Genomic DNA, 23458 nt, shown 5'->3' on the forward strand with positions numbered 1-23458 from the left:
TAAAAAATATATATTTTACTGACTTTTTACAGAGAGGAAGAGAGAGAAATAGAGAGTTAGAAACATTGATGAGAGAAAATCATCCATCAGCTGCCTCTTGCATAACCCTCACTGGAGATGTGCCCGCAACCAAGGTACATGCCCTGACCTGAACCGAACCTGGGACCTTTCAGTCTGAAGGCTGATGCTCTATCCACTAAGCCAAACCGGTTTCGATGCAAATTATTATTTCTTGTCGCATCTTTTTCATTTGCATGTGGCCGCTCTTCCAGAGCCCAAAACCTGAACCATGCAGGATGTGGGTCATTAACACAGTGCCATAATGGGAGAACTGCGAAGGATTCCAGATGACTGAAGTTTAAGAAGCCAGCTATGCAGGATTTAGAGCACATGTGTCAAACACACGGCCCGCGGGCCAAATCCAGCCCGCCAGGCCTTGCAATGTGGCCCGCACCGCGCTGTCATCACTGTACTCCGCTGTCAGTTTATGACATTGTCAGTTTATGACTGTTCAGTAAACCATTCGGCCCGCGATTTAGGCTGGATTTTAGATTTTGGCCCCTTCTCTGATTGAGTTCGACACCCCTAATTTAGAGGATTAATTGGGACTTGGTTCTGTGTCAGCTGTGGGGCAATGCAAGTTTCAATCATGCAAGTGGCATAATTTGTTTACATTTTAGAAAGGTCTCTAAGAAATTAGAGCAAGACAGTTCATGGTGACTGTGTTACGCCCAGACTTCGTGATCCCCAAGGACCACCAGGGAGCCGAATCCGATGCAATAAACAAAAGAGCCTCTTCCATGCTAGCATGGGCTCTGCCCCACTCCAGCCACAGCATGGTGGAAGAGAGCGAATTTCTCCAAGTCCTGGGGTTTTACTCCGGTGGAGATGTCACTGCTTTGGCTGACCCTGATTGGGCTAGGGTCCAGTTAATGGAGGATAACTCTGCCCTGCTCCACAGTGGAGTCAGGAGTTTTATCCTCACCCCGCCCTGCCCTCTCAACTGTAGTTGATAACACTATATATTTGAAATCTGCTAAGAGAGTAGAACTTAAATATTCTCACCTCCCCCCAAGCCCCCCAAAAAATAAATACGTGAGGTGATGGATGTGTTAATTAAATAGATAGGGAATTCTTTCACAATGTTTACATATACCAAATCACAATAATGTACTCTTTAAATGTCTTATAATTTTATTTGTCATTAATATCTCAATTAAGCTAATTTTTTAAAAGAGAGAACTTAGATCAAAACAGCAGACGCCTTAATTTCCTCTTCTCCCCCACCCCCAGATACTTCGTTTTGCCTCATAACAAAAGATGTTATTTTAAAAGCTAAGTAAGTAATAATATGTATATCATCTACAAAACAGAAATCTGAAAAAAATAGAAAGGAAATAATCAGAATCAGATGGACAAAGGAACCTCAGTCCAATGTATAAACCTTCAACATCTGGAGGAACTAAGGATCCAAATACAAAAGGTTCTCACTCACCAAAGGGGACAATCTGAGCATCAATAATGATGAAAACTACAATGGAATAAAATATACCAAATAAATGTCATTCCTTCAGCACATAATAATAGAGGAATACCAGTAAATCATTTTGGAAATAATTAAGCTTACCTTTAAAAAAATAAATATTTGCTTACCTTTCCTATATGAACTATACAAAGAGGTAACCAATATTAGATGAGGGAAAGTTTCTCTTTATTGAAATACTCTAGCTAATACATAAGGAAGAAATGATTTAATTAGTATATGCCCATTTGACTTAATGGAAGTAGGTATTGATCAACAATGCTACTAAAACTCCAAAAAAGAAACAACTAGACTTTAAATGCATCCTAGTAGAAAAACATAATACTATCTGTGAATTAATTTTGCTAAAAAAGAAAAAAAGTTGAACTTGAATCTAATCAAGCCTCCAGAACAGTTTCTAATGTATGAGAAATTGAGAACAAAGGTTACAATCAGCAAAATCAACCTACATTACAAAATAAATAAAATAAAACTATAGATTAGCAGAGTATTAAGGGACATACCTAGCAATCCCGATGTGTAGCATCTATTTATATCCTGATTCAAAGAAATAAAGTATAAAACAAAATTATGATGTTATATAATGTCATAATTGAAAATCTAAATACTGACCAAATATGTGACAACTAAATATTTTGAGTTTGGGGAAAATATGAGAAGATATTTCTAGGGAGCAGTTGCATAGATAAGTTCAAAGCTCATAATAAAGATCCAAACTAGGGATATAAATGTGAGAATTGGAATCATCAATGAATTTTTGCTGAACACATGGAAGTTGATGAAATACTAAGCTGCATATGAAGTAGCACTACTGAAATTTTGGGCCAGATGATTATTTCTGCAAGGATGTGCTGTTATTTCAGAATATCTAACTACATCCATGGCCTCTACCCAACTCAATGTCAGTAGCATTCCCCCACTCAGTTATCACAATCAAAATGTCTCCAGATATTTCCCAAATTTTCCCTTATTGGAGAATCACTCATGTAGAGTAAAAAAAAAAAAAAAAAAAAAAGTTGGAAGAATGAAGTCTCAGAAATAAATAAATTAAAAAATAAAACAAAAAAACTGTGACTAAATTACAACTCCACAATTGACTGTGACCATTTTTCTAGGTCTTACTTTTCTCATCTAAAATATGGAAGTTATATGTTCTAATTTACTAAATGTGGCAATTGCTTAATAAGGGAAACACTTCATTAATGAGAAGATATGTGGATGCCTCGCTTCAGAAGTGCCCATTACTATTGGTTTTCTTTTTCCCTTCTCCCTTGAAGCTCTTGGTCCAGTTTAGCTTCACTTAACTCCACATGGCCACCACATCTGGAGTTTGACTTTGCAGCCAGTGTGCTAAAACAACCCTGTGAAGCTGCTTAACGATCCCATAGAAACGTCCACCTTCACCCCTCCTAACACTCCCCATGAAGGCACTTTGGCAGTAAGAGAAACAAGTAAATAATCTCCAAAAGCAATGGTGAGTTACTTTTCTCTCTAGAGTCCATGATCAAAGCCCACACATATACCTCCCAGAGAGCTCTCTTAATCTGACTAAGAAACAACATGAATTCACTGAAGGTCCTCAGATCAAAAACTAAAGAAAAACATATTTTTAGTGTATGAAAAAGACTTGGCCAAGGGCAATTCACTTTGTTATAAATGAGGCTCTATTTCTTACTTTGGCTTTGAGAAAGGGGTTCATGCTTCATCACTGTTTATCTAACGTTTTAGCAGTTATTAACTCTTTTTATTAACTGTGTTACTGAGATATAACTTACATACCATACAATTCACCCATTTAAAGTCCCCAGTGCAATTATTTTTAATATATTCACACACATGTACAACCACCACCACAGCAATTTCAGAATATTTTTATCACCACTGAAAGAAATCTCAACATAACCTACCACCTGTTTTTTATGTTTTCTATTTCTCTAATCCATTTTCTGTCTTTAAAGATTTGTCTATTGTGGTTATTTCAGATAAATAGAAATGCAATATTTTGTATCTGGCTTCTTTTGCCTATGAAAATATGATGAAATTATTAAAATATAATGTTTCTACATTTCATCCAAGTTGTAGCTTATATCATAATTTTATTTATTCCTTTTAACATTAAATGTTAGTGGACTAACATTTCATTGTGTAAATATAATACATTTTGTTTATCCATTCATCAATTGATGGGCATTTTGGGTTGTTTTCACCTTTTGGTTATTGTGAACAATGATACTATAAATATTCATGTAAAAGGTTTGGTTTAAGCACCCATTTTTATTTCTTTGGGTTGTATAACTAAGAGTGAATTGTTGAGGCATGGGGGACATCCAAACTGATTTTTATAGTGGTACAGTCATTAACTATTACACAAGAAAATTATTTTTTAAAGTAAGATAACACTTCTCTATACTTTAAAAAGAGGACTTCCCTGCTTGGTTTGGTTGAGTGCCTAAGTCAAACCCGCAAAGAGAAGAAATGGTAGACATGTAGTATACACATGCAGTCACTTCGAACTATTCTGCATGTATGGCACCTTCTCATGTTTCCTGTTATTGTTGTTGCTGCCGTTATTGTTGTTAAAGGGTTTGTAGGTTGACCTAGAAACTGAATAAGTATAAAAGGCCAAGTAATATCTCCAAGTAAAGCAACAACAGCAGCCTAGGCCAGAGACATCACAAGTAGTGACACAGAAATTGAAGGCCAAAGAGAAATATAGTGAGATCATATAGGCCTTGAGCTTGTAAAAATAAAGAGTAGGTTGTGAGGCAGAATGCAAACCTGGTTAAAATATGTGTATTTAACAAAGGTTATAAATACTAGAATTCATTCTAAGACAGCTTCCCCAAATACCTGTCTCCTGTTTTACATGCTTCATAAAATTCTTTCCTGGAGTGCAGGTAGATTATGGTAAGATATCAATCTTATAATTAAGTTACATTAAATGACACAGGTGAAAAAATCTTACAGATATAATTAAGATCCCTAATGGTTGGCTTTCAATTCATTCAAAGGAAAATTATTGTGGGTGAGCCTGACCCATTTCAGTGAGCCCACAGGTTGTCTTTAAAGAAATAAGCTGCCATGTTGTGGAGAGACCCATAGAAGGAGCCCTCTGGGCTGTGGAAAGGAGCTAGGAGTGATCCTTGGTCAACATCTTGCAAGAAAATGGGGACCTCAGTCAGACAGCTGCGAGAAGATGAATTCTGCCAAGCACTTGAGAAAGCTTGGAAGTGAATTTCCCAAGTTGAATTTCCAAATGAAGATACAGTCAGCTGAGATTGTGAGTTCAGCCATGAGAGACACTAAGCAGGGAATCCAACTAAAACATGCCAGACTCTTGACTCAAGGGAACTGTGAAACCATAAATTAGTGTTGTAAGTTGCTAAGTGTGTGGCAATTTGTTATGTGGCATTAGAAGGCAAATACAGTGCGTTTGTGTGTGTGCGCGCGCACACACACTCCATGCCTTAGGAGGACTTAGTGACTTTGGAATACTGGACAGGACCTACCACAGATTCTTGCTATAGTTCTATATGTCTTTTGTGCACTTATCCTTGTTTTATGTTTCATGTCTAAATAGCTCTTTTTCTACCTATCTTATATACACACCTCCTATAATTAAATTTTAAAATATTTTTGTTCTAATCTTGATGATGATACAATGATTTACACAAAGGATTTGACTGCTGATTTGTTTCATCCACAAAGAGGAAGTTATAAACTCCCAAGCCTTGCTAACGTCTTTCTGCTTTGAATCCCAACTTGCACTTATGAACAGAATAGAAAGTAGAAGAAATTAGAGACTGGCTACAGTGAGATTTAAAGTTCCCAGGGGAGTGGTAAACCTGATGGAAAACCTGCAGTTAATGTGCATAATCACACACACCATTTCAATGTGGATGTTATTGTTTAGTTAACCCACGATTAGAGAGAGGCCTCAAGCAATTTCATTTCTGTGATTTCAGGTACAGAGTGGTCTATGTCTGTATCGTCAGCTTGCAGTATAAATAAAAATATTCACTGTACTGGGCCTGTATTACTCAGTGGTTGAGCATCAATCCTTGAATCAAGAGGTCTCTGGTTTGATTCCCATTAAGGGCACATGCTTGGGTTGTGGGTTCAATGCCTGTAGGGGCCATGCAAGAGGCAGCCCATCAATTTTTCTCTCTCATTAATGTTTCTATCTCTATCTCTATTCCTCTCTCTTCCTCACTATCTAAAATTAATAATAACATTTTTTAAACATACACATTGCAAAATAGACTCAGGACCCTTTATTTTACTGTAGGTCAGCACCAAAGCTCCCTATTTGATCTAAAGACAGATGAACAGCAAATGTCCTGTTAGTGGTACAAAGCTCAAACTGAATAGGATTGATCAGCATTTACATCTGATTTCTCTTCTGTAAGAGGCTCTGGCTGTTAGCTCTGGCAGGCAAGAGAAGAGGAACTAGATGCTTGAATGTCAGAGAACACAGTTCCTAGGTTAAAATAATTTTTTTAATGACTACTATTTTCATGAATTTATATGTGCCTTTTTAAGCATAAATATTTTAAATTGAATATCTGTAGATTTTAATAATAAATTAATCTAACTAGCTAATTCCTTCTCCTCCAAATAAAATCAGAATGTATCAACTAAATGTTTAGCAATAGGCATTTCGGGGCTTATAACCCCAGAGAGTAAAGCCAGTATTAAAATTCCTAAATAAAATTAGTAAAAATGTATTTGTGAAGTAGAACATTTTATTTTTATATTCCCATGAAATGCCTTTCCTCCTGGACATGGAACATCTTACTCATGAAAGTACTGACAAGGCCTCCAACTTTTCCTCTTCATCTTCCCCCATCAAGTCCACATTATCATTTTAAAAGGCACAATGAGATTTCCTCAAATAATCACCAATCCAGGATGAAATTACTTCTCCAGATTTAAGGACTCAAGCAAAGAACTGGTCGGGTATTACTGTCTCATTTTCAAGTAGTGCCTTATTCAGATGGAACTACAATCACCATCTAATTTACAGTTAGAGCAACTACTTTTCATTGCCATGAAATTCTAAAAGAAAAAAATAATTTAAATTTGCTCTCATAAAAATAAAAAAAGGACTAAAATGTACTCTGATATTCTTAGGAGTTGGAATGAGAGAAGAATTCTAAAATTAAAAATAGAATAATATGACATCAGAATCACTAAAGGTTTGACTGTTCTAGATTAAGGCAGTGACATCAAACCTAGTTGGTCATAAAAATAAATTAAAAACTCCTCAGAAAAAGGTTTCAAATGCATATTCCTAGGTCCATAGAAGGAGACGGAGGGAAACTAGGTAGTCAGGAATTGGGATCATGCGGGGAGGGGCGGGGAGGAGGTAAAACCAGGGAACCCAATTGGTGAAAGTTACTAAGACAACCCAACTAGGCAGGGAAAGAAGGGCCTGCATAGGAGACACAAACTTTAAAATGTATGGATGTTACTGAGACAGGCAGCTTGCAGATAAACCATCACAAGGCAGTGAGGCATGTAATCAATCCCAAGCATGTTACTAAGCCAATATTCTTCTAAAGGACCAATCAAAAACTAGCAAGCATGTATATAATACAAAAACATGTGTGTTCCTCTCTCTTGCTCTCTCTTTCCCCAATGCACTGAATGCTCTTATGGCAGATGTGTCCGCCCGCATCCACATGGCTTATGGCCATTTGGGACTCTACACAAGGACTGATAGACTTTAACACCTGACTACAACATGGAAGGAAGCTCTGGACACTGGCCTGCTCCCGGATCCCCAGCTGCACCTTTTCCAGGACTGACTTCTCTCAGTAAACTTTGCTCCCATTAACCATTTTTGTCTGCAAATCCACCACATTCCATGCTAACACATAACTCCTATATCAGAATATTTGAGGTAGAATTTGAGAATTATCATTTATAAAGAAATTTCTAAGTATTTCTGATGCAGTTAAGTCAGTACACCAAAGTTTAAGAACCACAAAAATTAGAAGATAATTAATATACACTATTAAATTGATAGAGGTTTAATTCTGGTGTAATGATTGAAGATAAGCTGCTGTAACTTAAAATTTAAAAAAAAAAAAAGAAAGACTTTTGGTCTAAATTTTTGCATTTTAATTTTTCAATCTCCAAAATTCCCAGTGGAAAAACCAAAGCAATTCAACAATTATGAAAAATTTGTATGGGCTCTGAAATTCAGGGAAGGAGACCCAAGATAAAATCAAGAAATTTCGGCAGAATATATTACAAGCAGATTAAATTTAAAGAATTCTTGGACAACTCAAATTTACAAACTAACCCAAGTACAGAATAGTAGGGCTTAGAGTAAAAATGGGTATTAGAACAATGGTAGGAGGTTTGGAGAAGGCATTGCAAAGCTAGAGTTGAAAGAGTGAGACTACACTGCATAATTTGCTCCCCATTTACCTTAAGTGTAGAACAAATCAGATAAAGTAGGGGCTATGCCACAGCTGGCTTCTGAAGAGACAAACTATGCCAGTTAGAGAACAGAATTATTATCCCAGCGAACAAAGAAGGAATAGACTCTTTTGGCATAAGGGAAAAACTCCCTGATGTGGCTTTAATTCACACCCTACTCTTTTTTTTTTTTTTTTTATGAGAACATAGTCATTTTATTTTTATTTTTAAATATATGTTTATTGTTGAAAATATTACAGATGTCCCCTTTGTTTTTATTTTTTTCCCATTGATCCCCTCCACTCCACACCTACCCCTCTCAGGCCTTCACCACGCTATCTATTGTCTGTGTCTAAAACTATGCATATTATTGATATATATATAAAAGCCTAAGCAACCTTTATGACTGAACAGCTGGAACTACCTGAAAGACTGGTAGGCCAGTCGCTCTGACATACACTGACCACCAGGGAGGAGACACTTAATGCAGGAGCTGCCCCTTGGTGGTCAGTGCACTCCCACAGCCACGCTCCCACAGCCCCTACCCCAGGCCAACCTCCCACAGTCCCTGCCCCCTACCAGCCAGCCCCCAGATAGGCCTCAATCGCTGGCCAGGCCAAGGGATCCAACCCATGCACCAATTCGTGCATCGGACCTCTAGTGTGCATGTAAATTCCTAGGTTAATCTCTCCCCACCATCCCACTACACCTGCCTTTTCTCTGAAATTCATCAGTTTGTTCCATGATTCTATGTCTCCGAATCTATTTTGTTTATCAGTTTATTTTGTTCACTAGATTTCACATATGAGTGAGATTATGTGATACTTATCTTTCTCTGGCTGGCTTATTTCACTCAGTATAATACTCTCCAGGTCCACTCTTTAGAAATAATTGCTCTATAATTTGGCAAGTAGAGCTAATTATAACCTCTTTTTTTTCTCTCTTCTTTCTTCCTTTTCTTCCCTCCATCCTATTCACCTGCTGTCAGGGATGGAAAGAATTCCACCCCTTACACTTATTTAGTTCTTAGAGGTAGACTAGTAATAAAATGGGCACAAGACTAGGTTAACAGGAGAAAAAACAATTTTAATACATGCACACAAAAGATCATAATTTGGTGCTCAGATTATAAAATGAGGCTCAAAGAAATGATCAAACCATGCCCTTTTTATAAGTTTTAGACAAAGAAACCATAAGTTTGTGAGAAATTCTCAGGACAAAAAATCAGTTAATGCTCATTAGAAAGAAATCTAATTATGGTTTGGATATTCATTGATGAGGAATTTAAGCAAAAGATTAACAAAATTTGATTATATAGACATTGGCTCTGAATCCTTTAACTCTGTTGGTAAGGGCTGTCTTCCAGGTGCAAGGAGGACAGCTTTCATATGGGAGACTGATTTCCTGCATCCAGGGAGACAAGGGAGGTCAAGGTGCCCTTCTGGCACCAGTTGCTTATCAAAGTAACTTTAATTCCAAAGTATGCCATTGTGGGATATTTGGGAATGTCACTACCTTTAGGAGAAAGTGTAAATGAGTAGAAATGTTAATGTGTAAATGAGTAAAGTGTAAATGAGTAAATACTCTGACCCTTTCTCCTTTCCTTTTGCTTCAAACTGGCCTTGTGCAGTCTAAGAGTAGATTAAACTCACCTGCCTCTCCCTCCTGTGAACATCCATTCCCTTCATCATAAGACCTCAGGACAATGCGTCCCTAGTCAGCATTAAACAATCTTGGAAACAAAACCTGGAGTCGGTTGACCACAGAGAAAGATAACATCTACGTATCACTGGTGTTTCAGCTCCAGACCTAGGAAAGCTGAATGACCCCATAGACCACACCCTTGTGAAAGCAGACTGAGCAACATGAGGCTGACATCAGGACCAGAGGCAATGATCCCTACCCTAGCACTGACAATACAGAACATGACCCTAACCACAACCCTAACTCCCTTAGTAACTGTGATTAATGATTTTCTCTCTGTATAACCTATCCCCTAGAAGCCATAGGGAGCCAGATCTTTTGAACACCTGTAACCCCAGGAATGACACAATTTTCTTACCTTTACTTTCTTTTCTTTTTTAAAAAAAATATTGATTTCAAATAGGAAGAGAAAGGGAGAAAAAGATAGATATATCAATGATGAGGGAGAATCACTAATCTGCTGCCTCCCACACACCCTACACTGGGGATTGAGCCTGCAACCCAGGCATATGCCCTGACCAGGAATTGAACCATAACTTCCTGGTTTATAGGTAGATGCTTAACCACAGTGCCACACCAACTGGGCAGTAGATCTTTACTTTTTTGGCTGCAAACTCTTGTTGTTGTTTAGGCTTTGACAAGTGCAGGGAAATGAACACTCAATAACAAGAGTTATATTCTTGAGACTACTTCAAGACTTGTGTCTCCAACCTGACTTTCCATCCTCACTCAAATTTGCTACTTCCCACCTGCCACACAAAACATCTAAGAAAATACAGGACCTTTTGAAGAAATGTTTCGATAAAACAGTTTAAACACCATGAACATTTTGCCAACTGTTCTTTTTATATCACTCAAAACTTTATAATGACATTTTATTTTCCAATCATTTATTTTTCACTCAACTATTTCTGACCTTTCTAGTAGCAGCATTTTTATCTGCAATTTCCTTAAAAAAACAAGTAGTATTAAATCCCTCATGTAAACATGTTACCATCTTTATAACTTGTGCTGTCCTCCCATCCTATATTTTTTTTCCTTTGAGGAGAGACGTGCTTAGTGCTTTCACTCCTATTTTCTTTGTTTAAATATCCCACACTGCTAAATAAAAGATTATTTTTCCAAATGACTTATATTTTTCATAGTTCTCTCTCTCTCTTTCTCTCTCTCTCTCTCTCTCTCTCTCTCTCTCTCTCTCTCTCTCTCTCTCTCTCTCTCTCTCTCTCATTTCTGCATGAAATTCATCCTTGGGGGTGGATCCCTTCAGCCCAGCCTGCACCCTCTCCAATTCAGTACCCCTCAGGGAATGTCTGATTGCCAGTTTAGGCCGGATTCCAGGGATCAGGCCTAAACCGGCAGTCAGACATCTCCCTCACAATCCTGGACCACTGGCTCCTAAATGCTCACCTGCCTGATTTCCCCTAAATGTCCCCCTTGCCAGCTTGGTTGCCCCCAACAGCTCCCCCAACTGGCCTGTTCACCTCTATCTGCCCCCCACTGGCCTAGTTGCCCCTTACTGCCCACCTCTGCTGGCCTGGTCACCCCTAACTACCCCCTCCCACCACCAGCTTGGTTGCCCCTTATTGCACCCCCTGACAGCATGGTCACCCCCAACTTTCCCTCCCCACTGGGCTGGTTGCCCCCAACTGTCCCTCTGCTGGCCTGGTTGCTCCTCACTGCCCTCCCTGCTGGCCTGGTCATCCAAAACTGCCCTCCTGCCAGCCCAGTCACCCCACACAGCCTGCTGATCAGTCATTTGGCTGTCCCTCACTAACCCCCCTACTGGCCTAGTCACCTCACACAGCCTACTGTTCAGTCATTACTGTTACCATGATGGTGTCCTAGAAATTTGCATACTCTTCTATTATTAATATAGATCTCTGCCTGATAATTCCTTGATATTCTTTTCACATAACTAAATTCTACAATTTATTCAAGGTGAAGGGTACCAGAACTTGCCATTTCATAAAGCTTCTTTGTCAAGCAGATTATTTTGAGCTAAAGGCAATAAAGCATAATTTTCCCCTTTTGTAGAGGAAATTTGTATTTATAAAGGAAATCTCCATTGCTCAGAAGTCTTCTCACCAGAAAGACAGCTACCCAAGGGAGATAACTCATCACCTAGGAAACCCTTATCACTTCCCATAACTTGTCTCTCCCATCCAGAATCTCAACATCTCTTTTCCCTGGTTGAGCCTATAATCCTGTCTAATAAAAGAGTAATATGCAGAATAACCATCACTTCACAATAAAATGGCGGCACCTACAGCCAATAAGGAGGAAATATGCAAATTGATGTGACAAATATGGCAGCACCAGTTGGAGCCACAGAGCCGGCTGAAGCGGGTGGGAGGCTTGACTTCCTTGGTCACCCCAGCTGGCTCTGTGGCTGTCACCCAGAAAAAGCCATTGTGGCAGAGCCAAGGCAGAGGCAGTTAGGGGCAATCAGGCCAGGAGGGGAGGGCAGTTGGGGGTGATCAGACCAGCAGTGGGGGAAGTTGAGGGCGAGCAGACCTATACTGGGGGCTAGTTGGGGGCAAGCATGCCAGTGGGGGTGGGGGGGGGGGGGGCAGTTGGGATGAGCAGGCCAGCAGGGGGGATCAGTTGGGGAAGAGCAGGCCAGCAGTGAAGGGCAATTGAGCGTGATCAGGTCAGCAGGGAGGGGCAGTTGGGGCTGAGCAGACCAGCAAAGGGGGCAATAGGGTATGAGCAGGCCAGCAGGCGGAGCAGTAGGTGGCAAGCTGGCCAACAAGGGTTACAGTTGGGGAAAATCAGGCCAGCAGGGGGAGAAGTTGGGGGTGAAAAGGCCAGTGAGGGCCCAGTTGGGTGCAAGCAGGCTGGCAGGCAGAGTGATTAGGGGCGATCAGGTAGACAGGCAGGTGAGCGATTAGGAGCCAGTGGTCCCAGATTGCTCCCCCTCCCCCCCATACACAGGATTGGGCCTAAACCAGCAATCAGACATCTCCCAAGGGGCCCAAGATTGGAGAGGGTGCAGGCCAGGCTGAGGAATAACCCATACTGTGTAAGAATTTTGTGCACTGAGCCACTAGTGGTATATAAGCATCATTCATCTGACCACCTCATTCTGTCACCTTTTTTGTTTTCAAACTCCCATAAATGAACATATATATATATATATATATATATATATATATATATATATATATATATATATATATATAACATTTCCCCCTGATCTTTATCTGTCTTTTGTCAATTTTATTTTAAGGCTTAGGAGGTAGAGAAAGAGGATTTTGTTCCTCCTCTACAAAGCTCCACCCTCCCCCCCAAAAAAAAACAAAAACAAAACAAAAAACAAGAAAATCAAATGCCCACCCTAAACATTGCTTCCTTTTCAGAGTTTTTCCCTCCTGATGTTTTTAACATGTCACTGTTATAGAAGACTGCAGAAAAAAACAAGCAAAACTTAGAGAAACGGAGTTACACTTTATGGCTATTATTATTATGCTTGGGCTCAGAGAAAAATGTCTTTCAAATTTCTGGGCAAAAACATGGAGAAAGCTTTCCCTATTTATACTTTTTTCAGTTCTTTGTCTTTCAAATAAGGATTTTTCCAGTCCCCTTTGCAAGTTCTTAAAGAGCCCTATGTGCTGGGGCTTTGAGACCTCAACCAAAGGCCTGGCCTGGCACCAGCACTGATAACTTTGTCTGGTGAAGGTTTATAAACAGGTCTTGCAGGACCAGATAATTAAAGGAGCAGCGGCTAAATTCAGATTTCTAGCCCCCCCCACCCCTACCCCCCAATGTCTCATTTTCCCATCACCACCCCTTTTGATTCTCAAACTGATTTTTCAGCCTTGGGGATTTAATAAAAGACTCAAAGCTAGGGAGTAGAGTGTTTAGCTGCTCAAGTCTCTTTTATCTTTATTACCCAAGGGATTATGATGGTAGTCCAGAAATCTGATCTGGAGTAACATCTAGGGCTTACTAATTCTATCTATTAGCTATTCTAACCTGTTAGCTCTCTTAGAGGAAGGGAGGGGGAGTCTGCACAGGTTTCTTTATGTCTGGGTTCAGAGCAGTTGGGGTGAGAAGTACGTTTCAGGGTTCATCTATTCTTCTTCAATTGGCCCATCATCCTTGCTCTGCTCATGTCTATCTAACTGACTAATATATTCCATCAAGGATCTTAGCTCTGAATTCTTTCAGGGAAAATGGACGTTGGTGGGCTCCTCTGACTACTTTCATGCTAAAGGGGGATGGAGTTTTCTTTCAAAGCCAAGAGATCCTTGCTGTCGTCAGAGTGATGATGAGGCCTGGCACAGAAGGAGGTGGACTTGTGACCTGGGAGAGACAGAGCGTATCATAAAATTTAGTATTATTGAGCAACTAGAGGTCCAGTGCATGAAATTCATGCAGGGTGGAGTGTCCCTCAGCCCAGCCTGCACCCTCTCTAATCTGGGACGCCTTGAGGGCGTTCAACTGCTCGTTAAGACCCAATCCCAGTAGAATCGGGCCTAAATGAGCAGTCAGACATCCCTCTCACAATCCAGGACTGCTGGCTCCCAACTGCTTGCCTGTCTGCCTTCCTGATTGCCCCTAACTGCTTCTGCCTGCCAGCATAACCACCTCCTAACCACTCCCCTGCCAGTCTGATTGATGCCTAACTGCTCCCCTGTAAGCCTGTTTATGCCTATCTGTCCTCCCCTGCAGGCCTAGTCACCCCTAACTGCCCTTCCCTGCAGGCCTGGTCCTCCAAACTACCCTCCCCTGCTGGCCATCTTGTGTCCACATGGGGGAAGCCATCTTTGACCACATGGGAGCAGCCATCTTGTGTGTTGGAGTGATGGTCAATTTGCATATTACTCTTTTGTTTTGCTGTACACAGGCAGCTTAACCCCTATATAGCTGGGCTCATAAATCTGCCCAGCAAACTGCAGTCTACAAGTTCAACATGCAGCCTCCAGTCCTCCTAACCTAACAGGGTCTTGGCCAGTCCCTCAGTCAAGACTCCTCCTCTTTGTGAGAGTCTGAAAGTCCTGAGTCACTCTTAGCTCTCTTATTCAGGGAGAATGCCTTCCCTCTGCCCTCTCCAGTTAACCCTATTTACTGGTTATAGGGCCTTGCCATCCCTGTCTTTCACCACTGCTTGGCTCATTGCTTGGCTCATAGTGGCAAGCCAAACACAGCTGGCGCTGCAGGGAGAGACAGTTTGCACATAGCAAAGCACTCCTGCAGTGATGGCTTGGGCTTCAGGCCCTACTATGCTGCCCATCCTCTCTCTCTCTTTTTTTTTTTTTTTTAATATATTTTATTGATTTTTTACAGAGAGGAAGGGAGAGAGATAGTGAGTTAGAAACATCGATTAGAGAGTCATTGATCAGTTGCCTCTTGCACGCCCCCTACTAGGGATGTGCCCGCAACCAAGGTATATGCCCTTGACCAGAATCGAACCCAGGACCCTTGAGTCCATAGGCCGATGCTCTATCCACTGAGCCAAACCGGTTTTGGCAACTGCCCATCCTCTTTCCAGGCAGGCATTCTTTCCCCACAGGTTTCTTTGTAAGTAAGAACAGGGTATCTACCTGCCCCACCAACTGGGTGTCTTGGCTGTTCTGGCTTCCCCTCCTATTGTAAAGCAGAGAAAGACAATTCCCACAGAGAGGAGAGATAGAAACAGTGGGAGTTTCAGAGAGAACAACAGACTTCTGCTGTAGCAGTCCTCCCTCCTGGAGGCTGGAGTCTGACCTGTGGAGAAAAATTACTCTAAGTTGGACTGGAAAGAAGACAGAGGATGACAAGGATGTGCAGGAAAATTTCTTATGGAGTGAAAGCCTGGAGGGCCTTCTGAAAGAAAATATCTTCAATCCAGTCACAGATGCTGTCAGGATCAGGAGTGAGGGAGGAAGGGAAAGACCAAGTTATGTTCTCTGGGAGGATCCTAACAAATAACTGAAAATGGCAGGCCAAACAAGACATATAAGATATATAATCAGGGTAGACAGAGTTCATGAATGGATGATTATAATAATAGTAGTTGGATTTCCTTTTAACATTTCTCTTTTTTTTAATTATATACATAACCTTTACAAATGTTATACTTTCAAATTAGCCTTTAAACCTTCTTTTTATGTCCTTTAAGACTTTCTATTAAGTATTTTTATTTTCAGTAACTCTTTCTTTTTTCTTTAAATTGTATTAGGATTCCTTATTCTTACAAACCTTAATCCTTTAATGCTTACCAAAAAGTAAACAGTCAGCATTTCTTAGATTAATATTTATGAACACACTTTAAATATACTTTTGCTTATAAGAAAATACACCTTTAACAAAATAAGAGCAAGCAAATTAAAATGTTTAAAATTTTATATTATGTTAGTTTTCAATTTTGGCCTTCTGTTTTGGCTTATTTTTATATACACAAATTTTCTGAGCCTTTTAAATAGTTTTATTTAAATTCTTTATTGTACCTTAATAACCTTGGGATTTAGTCTTAACTATAGAATTACTTTTTTTCTAGTAAGGCCAATAAAATATTATGAGATTTTATCTATATTGGAAAGGTTAAGAAAATAAAACGGGGCAGAGGAAGATTTATTGTGCTTTGCAGAAAGCTTGTGGCCTTGAGTTCAGCATGGCTCAGATAAGCAAAAATTAAAACACACACACACACAAAAAAAAAACACAAACAAGCAAACAAACAAAAAACATACACACAAAAAAACTATCTCTTCCTGTTCTCCCCACTGACACCACCCCCTTTCTGCATTAACTATTTACTCTGTCCTTAGCAGGGGAAACAAGGTAAGTGATTAGAGATCCCGTATATTTAGGCTTTTTACACTTAAGGACACATCCTTCTCTCTGTAATAGCTGCTCTCCTTCCCAGATTTTTTCTCCTTTACTCTAAGCCCCTAGAGAATCTCAAATCCTCCTCCTCCTTTACACTTTTGATCTCTCTGACCATCTCCCCACCCCCCAGCCTAGGACTCCTCCATCTCAGCAGGCTGAGAGCCTACCACCCAGCAAATTCCACCGCCACCACCCCAACTCACACCCGCTCAGGAGCAGTTTTAGGCTCTCTTCCTCCCCAAGTCTGAGCTGGATGCTGTCCCTAACAGAGACCCACAGTAAATCTACCAGGGAGGGCAGGCAAGTCACAGGACTCAGGACCACATGATTCTCTGCTTGCTAGAAGAGCTGAAAAAGGCAGCCCACAAAGCAGTTAATTATGAAAAGTTAGCAGAAATCACCTAGGAAAGTCATAAAAATCTGGCAGTCTTTCTCTCTTGTCCTATACAGTCCATGAGAAAATGAACTAATCTTAACACAGTCTTAGCAGGGGAGAAAAGGGTAGTGGTCTAGCCTATGTTTAAACTTCTCTGGGTTGAAACCTTTACAAATTTTATACCTTTAAATTAACCTTAGAATTTAAAAATGTTTAACCCAACATAACAAAATCATAAATCAGGGAAGAGCAAATTAAAAGTTTTTTATTGTACAAACATAGACAGAAATGTCATTAGCTAAGTGGGCTAATTCCCTCCATGATAGAGAGCAAGAGTGACCTTGAAAAAATGAATTCTTAGCAGTTGCTTGGGACAGCTGCAGTCTGTCACAGCATTCAGCTTCACCATACAGAATTAGGCTTCCCCCTAACGCAAGGTTTGCCCTATCTTTAAACAAATTAAACAACGGAAAGAGATAACAAATGCTCTCATGTGTACAGCCAAATGGAACAAAGTAGCTTTTGCTTCACACAGACTCTCACACTTACATTCATATACCAGACAGTCTGAATTTTGACTTTTCATGCATGAACGCAGACTGCACTTCAGCAGATTTCACTCAGAATTTAAACAGTCCACTCGATTCCTGACTGTTTTACCTGAGGAAGTCATCTGACTTCCTGGGAGGTGATCAAGACCCTCTTCCACTCACTCAGACAGGGCCTGACTGATTGGGGCCCCTACCTTACCGATTCTATCAAGAGGTCCAGTGTGCCCATCCACTCTCTACAGATGCTGGCCAAGTCCTGGGCTGAGTTCCGGGAGTGCCTGAGGTTCCAGGTTTAATTCTGCTAACTCAGCAGAGCAATGCCTACCTGAGGCCTATCTGGCACCCCCCAGGTCCCAAACTGGGTCCACTCACCAGACGCCAAAAACGCCGGCACAGTTGGTTTTGCAGGCAGGAGACCAATATGTTACAGATGACCAGAGAAAAACCAAGCAACACTTAGAGAAATGGAGTTACACTTTATTATTATTGTCATTATTATTATTATTATTATTATCATCATCATCATCATTATTATGTGCAGGCACAGAGAAAAATGTCTTTCAAATTTCTGGGCAAAAAACATGGAGGAAGCTTTCCCTATTTATACATTTCCAATTCTTTGTCTTTCAAATAAGGATTTTTCCAGTCCCCTTTGCACGTTCTTAAAGAGCCCTATGTGCTGGGGCTTTGAGACCTCAACCAGCACTGATAACTTTGTCTGGTGAAGGTTTATAAACAGATCTTGCAGGACCAGACAATTAAAAGGGCAATGGCTAGATTCAGTTTTCTAGCCCCCACCCCCGCCAAATGTCTCATTTTCCTCATCATCACTTCACATGTGAGTATGAAGTGATATTTACTTAATCTCCTCATTATTTCCACTAATAGAGGCTCAAAACTGAAGACCTATTCATAGCAAGATTCTAGAAGTAAACGTTTTAAGGTTAAATAGTCCACTTGTGTTACTAATTCGTGTTACTCAAGTTTCACTCCATTCTCATTTTTATATCCTCATTGCTCTATGTGCTGACTCCCTTGAAACAGTAACATGCACCTTGTCTCTCACTATATAGGAAGGAGAAGTGACTTTTGAGGCCCTGGCTAATTATCATTCAGGTTCCTGAATGGGGAAGGAAGGATGGAAGGAAGGAAGGAAGGAAGGAAGGAAGGAAGGAAGGAAGGAAGGAAGGAAGGAAGGAAGGAAGGAAAGAAAGGAGGGAGGGAGGGAGGGAAGGAGGGAGGGAGGGAGGGAAGGAGGGAGGGAAGGAGGGAGGGAAAAGAGATGAAGAAAAAATGGAGAAATGAGAAACTATAAGGAATGAAAAAGTTTTCCTTTGCACTCGTGTGATGTTACTGGATCTGAAAATTAAACTGACAAAGATTAACAGAATAAAAAAATATAAATATAAATATATTTAATATAAGTTTTATGTGACATAAGGAAAGGAATCCCCCCCCCCAAAAAAAAAAAAAAACAGTTAGAGGAAGGATTTTATGCTAAATTTGCTCAGTGTAGTCATTGAGGAGTGTGACAGATTAAAGAATGTGAGGTAAGTGTTGCAAATTGGGAAACTTACCAAGGCCTGTTTGTCAGGATTCTTCTTGGCATCCCTTTGTCTCTGGAGAGTAGGATTTTCATTCCACTCAGCACAGGCAGGGCACCTCTCATATGAGAGTTTTCTAGCCGTTTTAGGAGAGAGGGATAAGGATATGGGAAAGGTCAGAATGACCTCCTGGTTTCTGCTATTTTCTCAAACTCCTTCAGTTTAAAATATTCAATATGTCAAAGTGTCACTTTGGAGTAGTGGGTCTTAAACTTCATAAGAACCATTCTATTCAAAATTCTAGATAGCTTATCCATCTAAACTTTGAGTTGAGGGAGAAGTATATAATCAAATTTCCACCCACAAAAAGAGTTAAATTTTTTTTTGTCCAAGAAGCTTCTGTTTATTACATTGCAGCAAACGTTTGTATATGGAATTGCTCTTAACAGGAGGATGCCTGCTTCTTCACAAATACTGGTTTATAGATTCTGTTTCATTTCTGTGACTGTAAATCAGCTCTGTGAATCACTGTGGATGGTCAATAAACAAGAGCTGAACTGTGAGCTCCCTGAGGACAACTGTCTCTTATTCAGTGATATTTCCCGTGAACCTCATAAATACTAAATGGGCAAGATTACCCATATTTAATTGAGAATATATTGTTGTTAATTCTCTTAACACCAATAGAGCATATGCTCTTTCAATGACCATTCACATGACAAATTGTAGAGAGGAGAACACATCTCCAAATTGCTAATTTGATTCTTTTTTTTTTTTTAACATTTACTGATTTATTTCTCTTTACTTTCAATAATTTTTTTAATAAATTTTTATTGTTCATATTATTACAAATGTTCCTTTCCCCCCCCTTCTCACCCCACCCTCTGTCCTTTCCCCATCCCCCATTGTCCTCATCCATAGGTGCACAATTTATGTTCAGTCTCTTCCCACATCTCCCTCTCCCCTTTTCCCCAAGAATCATCAAGTTCACTCCCCTTCCATACCTCTGATTCTATTATATTCAACAGTTAATATTGTTCATCAGATTTTTTTTTTTTAGTTTCCTTGGTTTTTAGATTCACTTGTTGATAGTTACGTATTTGTTGTTCATAATTTTTATCTTTATTTACTTTCTCTTCTGAAAGAACCCCCTTCAGCAATTCATATAATTCTGGTTTGGTGGTGATGAACTCCTTTAGCTTTTCTTTATTAGTGAAGCTCTTTATCTGACCTTAGAATCTGAGTGATAGCTTTGCTGGATAGATTATCTTTGGCTGTAGGTTCTTACTATTCATCACCTTGAATATTTCTTGCCATTCCCGTCTGGCATGCATGGTTTCTGTTGAGAAATCAGCTGACAATCGTATAGGTGTTCCTTTATAGGTAACTACCTGCTTAGCTCTTGCTGCTTTTAATATTCTCTCTTTGTCTTTTGCTCTTGGAATCTTAATTATGATTTGTCTTGGTGTGGTCCTCTTTGGATTCCTTTTATTTGGAGTTCTGTGTGCTTCCTGGTCTTGTAAGTCCAATTCTTTCACCAGGTGGGCGAAGTTTTCTGTCACTATTTCTTTCAGTATGTTTTCGATATCTTGCTCTCTTTCATCTTCTGGGACCCCCATAATTCTGATGTTGGATCGTTTGAAGTTGTCTCAGAGGTTTCTTTCATCATCTTCAATTTTCTGGATTCTCTTGCCTTCTAGCTTCTGCAGAGGAGTGTCTTCTGGCTCTTTATGTTCCAAATCTTTGACTTGATTCTTGCGATCTTCTATTCTGTTTTTAGGACTCTGTATAATATTTTTTATTTCAGACAATGTATTCTTTATTTCTTGTTGATCCCTTTTCATTTCTTGTTGATCCCTTTTCATATCCTCATAGGTCTCATTTATTTTATCGGCCTTTTCTAGGAGACTCTTGAAAAACCTTATAAGTGTGGTTTTGAACTCTATATCCAGTTGCTTTTTGTCCTCCATTTCTTTCGTTTGTGATCTATTTGGTTTAGGCATTTTCGCAGGCAGCTTTCCTGATGGGGCGGGGTTTCAGGGTGGAGCCTACTGGTTTGGCTTCCATCAGCCCTGCCCTATGCCACTCCTGAGACTCAGGGTCCTTCAGTACTTGTTGCAAGCACCTCTGAGAGAAAGGTGCCCTCGATTTTCGCCTGCTGCCAAACTGTCTATGCTCTCCCCCAATGAGTCCGGTATTGGGGTTCAGTTCAGTTGGAAGTGGAGTTGGAGGTGGCGTTCAGAGCAGTCTGGAGCCCCTGTCTCCTTCCCGTCAGGGCAATCCCGCGGCACAGCCGGCCGGCCCTTCTCTGCGCGCACTGTGCGCGCCTCCAGGACCTCCTCTTGCCATTCCCTGGGGTTCCGACCTCCTCTTGCCATTCCCTGGGGTTCCGCCCAGCTCCCTATGGGTGAGCCTGGGTCCCCAGGGTCTGGCCTAAAATTGGGGTTCAGAGCAGTTGGAGCTGGGCCCAGCACAATCGGAGCTTTTCTCTGCTTCCCGCTTGGGAACGCCAGCCAGGCACTTGGCCTCCCTCCTCTCCGGCTCCGTCCGCTCCGCGCGCCACTTGTCTCTGTACCTTAGGCTTTTACAGCTCCTCCACGCTTCCTTCTGGTTTTCTCCTTGCTTCTTGTTGTAGGATTTCCAGTCAGTCGACTTTCCTGTAGTTCTGGGTAATGTCCATTTTATATTTTAGTTGTATTTTATTGAAATTGTTGTGTGCGGCTGCGGCTAGTTGCCTACCCGAGCAGCCATCTTGGATTCTCTCTAATTTGATTCTTTTTACTAGTAAATGCATGGACAAAGCCTAAGAAAATACTCTCTCCTCTGAGTGCTATATTTGCCTCAGATCAATAATATGAAGAAAATACAATCACAAGACAAATGGGTATTATATTGCCTTTGACCACAGCACAAAAAGAAATAGATTTCTTTTGTCAAAAACAAAACAAAACAACAACTACTCTGTTAAAATGCTTTGCTTTTAGAAGGCTGTGTTAGGTGCCTCCCATAGTTGTTTCTATCATATACTAGCAATGGTTAAGACTAAAGTGAGAATGAATATTTAGAAAGCACAGACCTACATGCCCTTATGATTTGTTAATTTATTAAAAATCATTGTATTTTCTAGAAAAACAAAGTGAGGACTCTCACGTGCTCCTGATGTTTTGTGGTTTGTTTGTCAAATTGAGCTTGATCTTTCTAAACAACTCTGTGTACCTGCAGACTCTTGGGTGTTTATTGGAATCTTTATGCTTAATCTTTAGGTGTCCTTGCTTAAAGGACACTGCAGACACATGTAAGTAATATTTTACTTACCCTACTGACTATATCTAAAGAATAAACTATCTCAAACTGCTATTACAATAAAAGCCTGAAGAGGCAGGCGATTGAGGCTGTTTGGTTCCTTTATCCAGACAGTCCCTTAGCCCTCTCTTTCACAGCAATGTGTGTCAGAGTAATCATTCATCCATTGCTCAGGGTCTGCTGGTCAGCCTCAGCAAATTGTCTTAGAAAGCTCATAAATAAGTGTTAATATTTATTAAACATCAAGTATAAGTGAATCACTCTCCTGGATGCTTTACATATTCTATCCAATTTAGCCTTTAAACAATCCTTCTGTGGCTATTGCTTTTATTACTATTTGAACTCAAAGAAACTAAGAGTTAAGATCAAGCAACTGCATCTCCCTGCACCCAATTCCTAGTCAAACAAATCAGAGGTCATGTATTGGAAGTCCCATCAGAGTTTATGATCTTCCCCTTATACCAGACCTTACCTCCATGTTGATCCATCCCATGGTACCTTCAAATGGCATCCTTTTATAAAGCATGGTCAAGCTAGTGATTTTTCTTCACCTAACCCCATCCCCAAGAAGAATTCCAGGGTATGAGAGCAATTTGCCTTATTCCTTCAATCTCCCAGCTGAACTAACATCAAAATAAGTCCAACCAAGAACTTAGTTTAGTCAAAAGCTCTGTGCCAACTGAGGAATTATATTACCTGAGTTCCATCCACCCCTGACTCTAATTGGCTGCGTAACCTACACCCAATGGCTCAACTTCTCTAAGCCTCATGTCTCTCATCTTTAAATGAGAAGGTTAATCATCCCATGCAATAGGATATTTCCATTTGATTTACAATGGAATTCCTAAGAAATTAGGTGTATGTTGTAACTTTCTAAAATTAGCATTTAATCAGTAAATTGCAAAGTAAAGGCATTGCCTACAAACTTTATATATATATATATATTCTCAAGTGAAATCTAATGTCATTTGGATTATGTTCCCCAAAATATCCCTTTTAAAAAAATATATAATTATTTAAAAAGAAAAAATCATTAGCATATTTTTTTTCCAGCTGGCATTTAAAATGTTCTGCTTCTATGTTGTAATGCCTATAACTGAAGCCTACAAAAAGAGAGTGGATTCCTTAAGATGTTCCAAGCACAGCAGCACTTTAGCTATCAGAAAATAATAAATCGGGAATGACAGATAGTGCT

This window comes from Pipistrellus hanaki (assembly GCF_964339955.1).
Source record: "Pipistrellus hanaki genome assembly, chromosome: 2".
NCBI classification, from domain to species: Eukaryota; Metazoa; Chordata; class Mammalia; order Chiroptera; family Vespertilionidae; genus Pipistrellus; species Pipistrellus hanaki.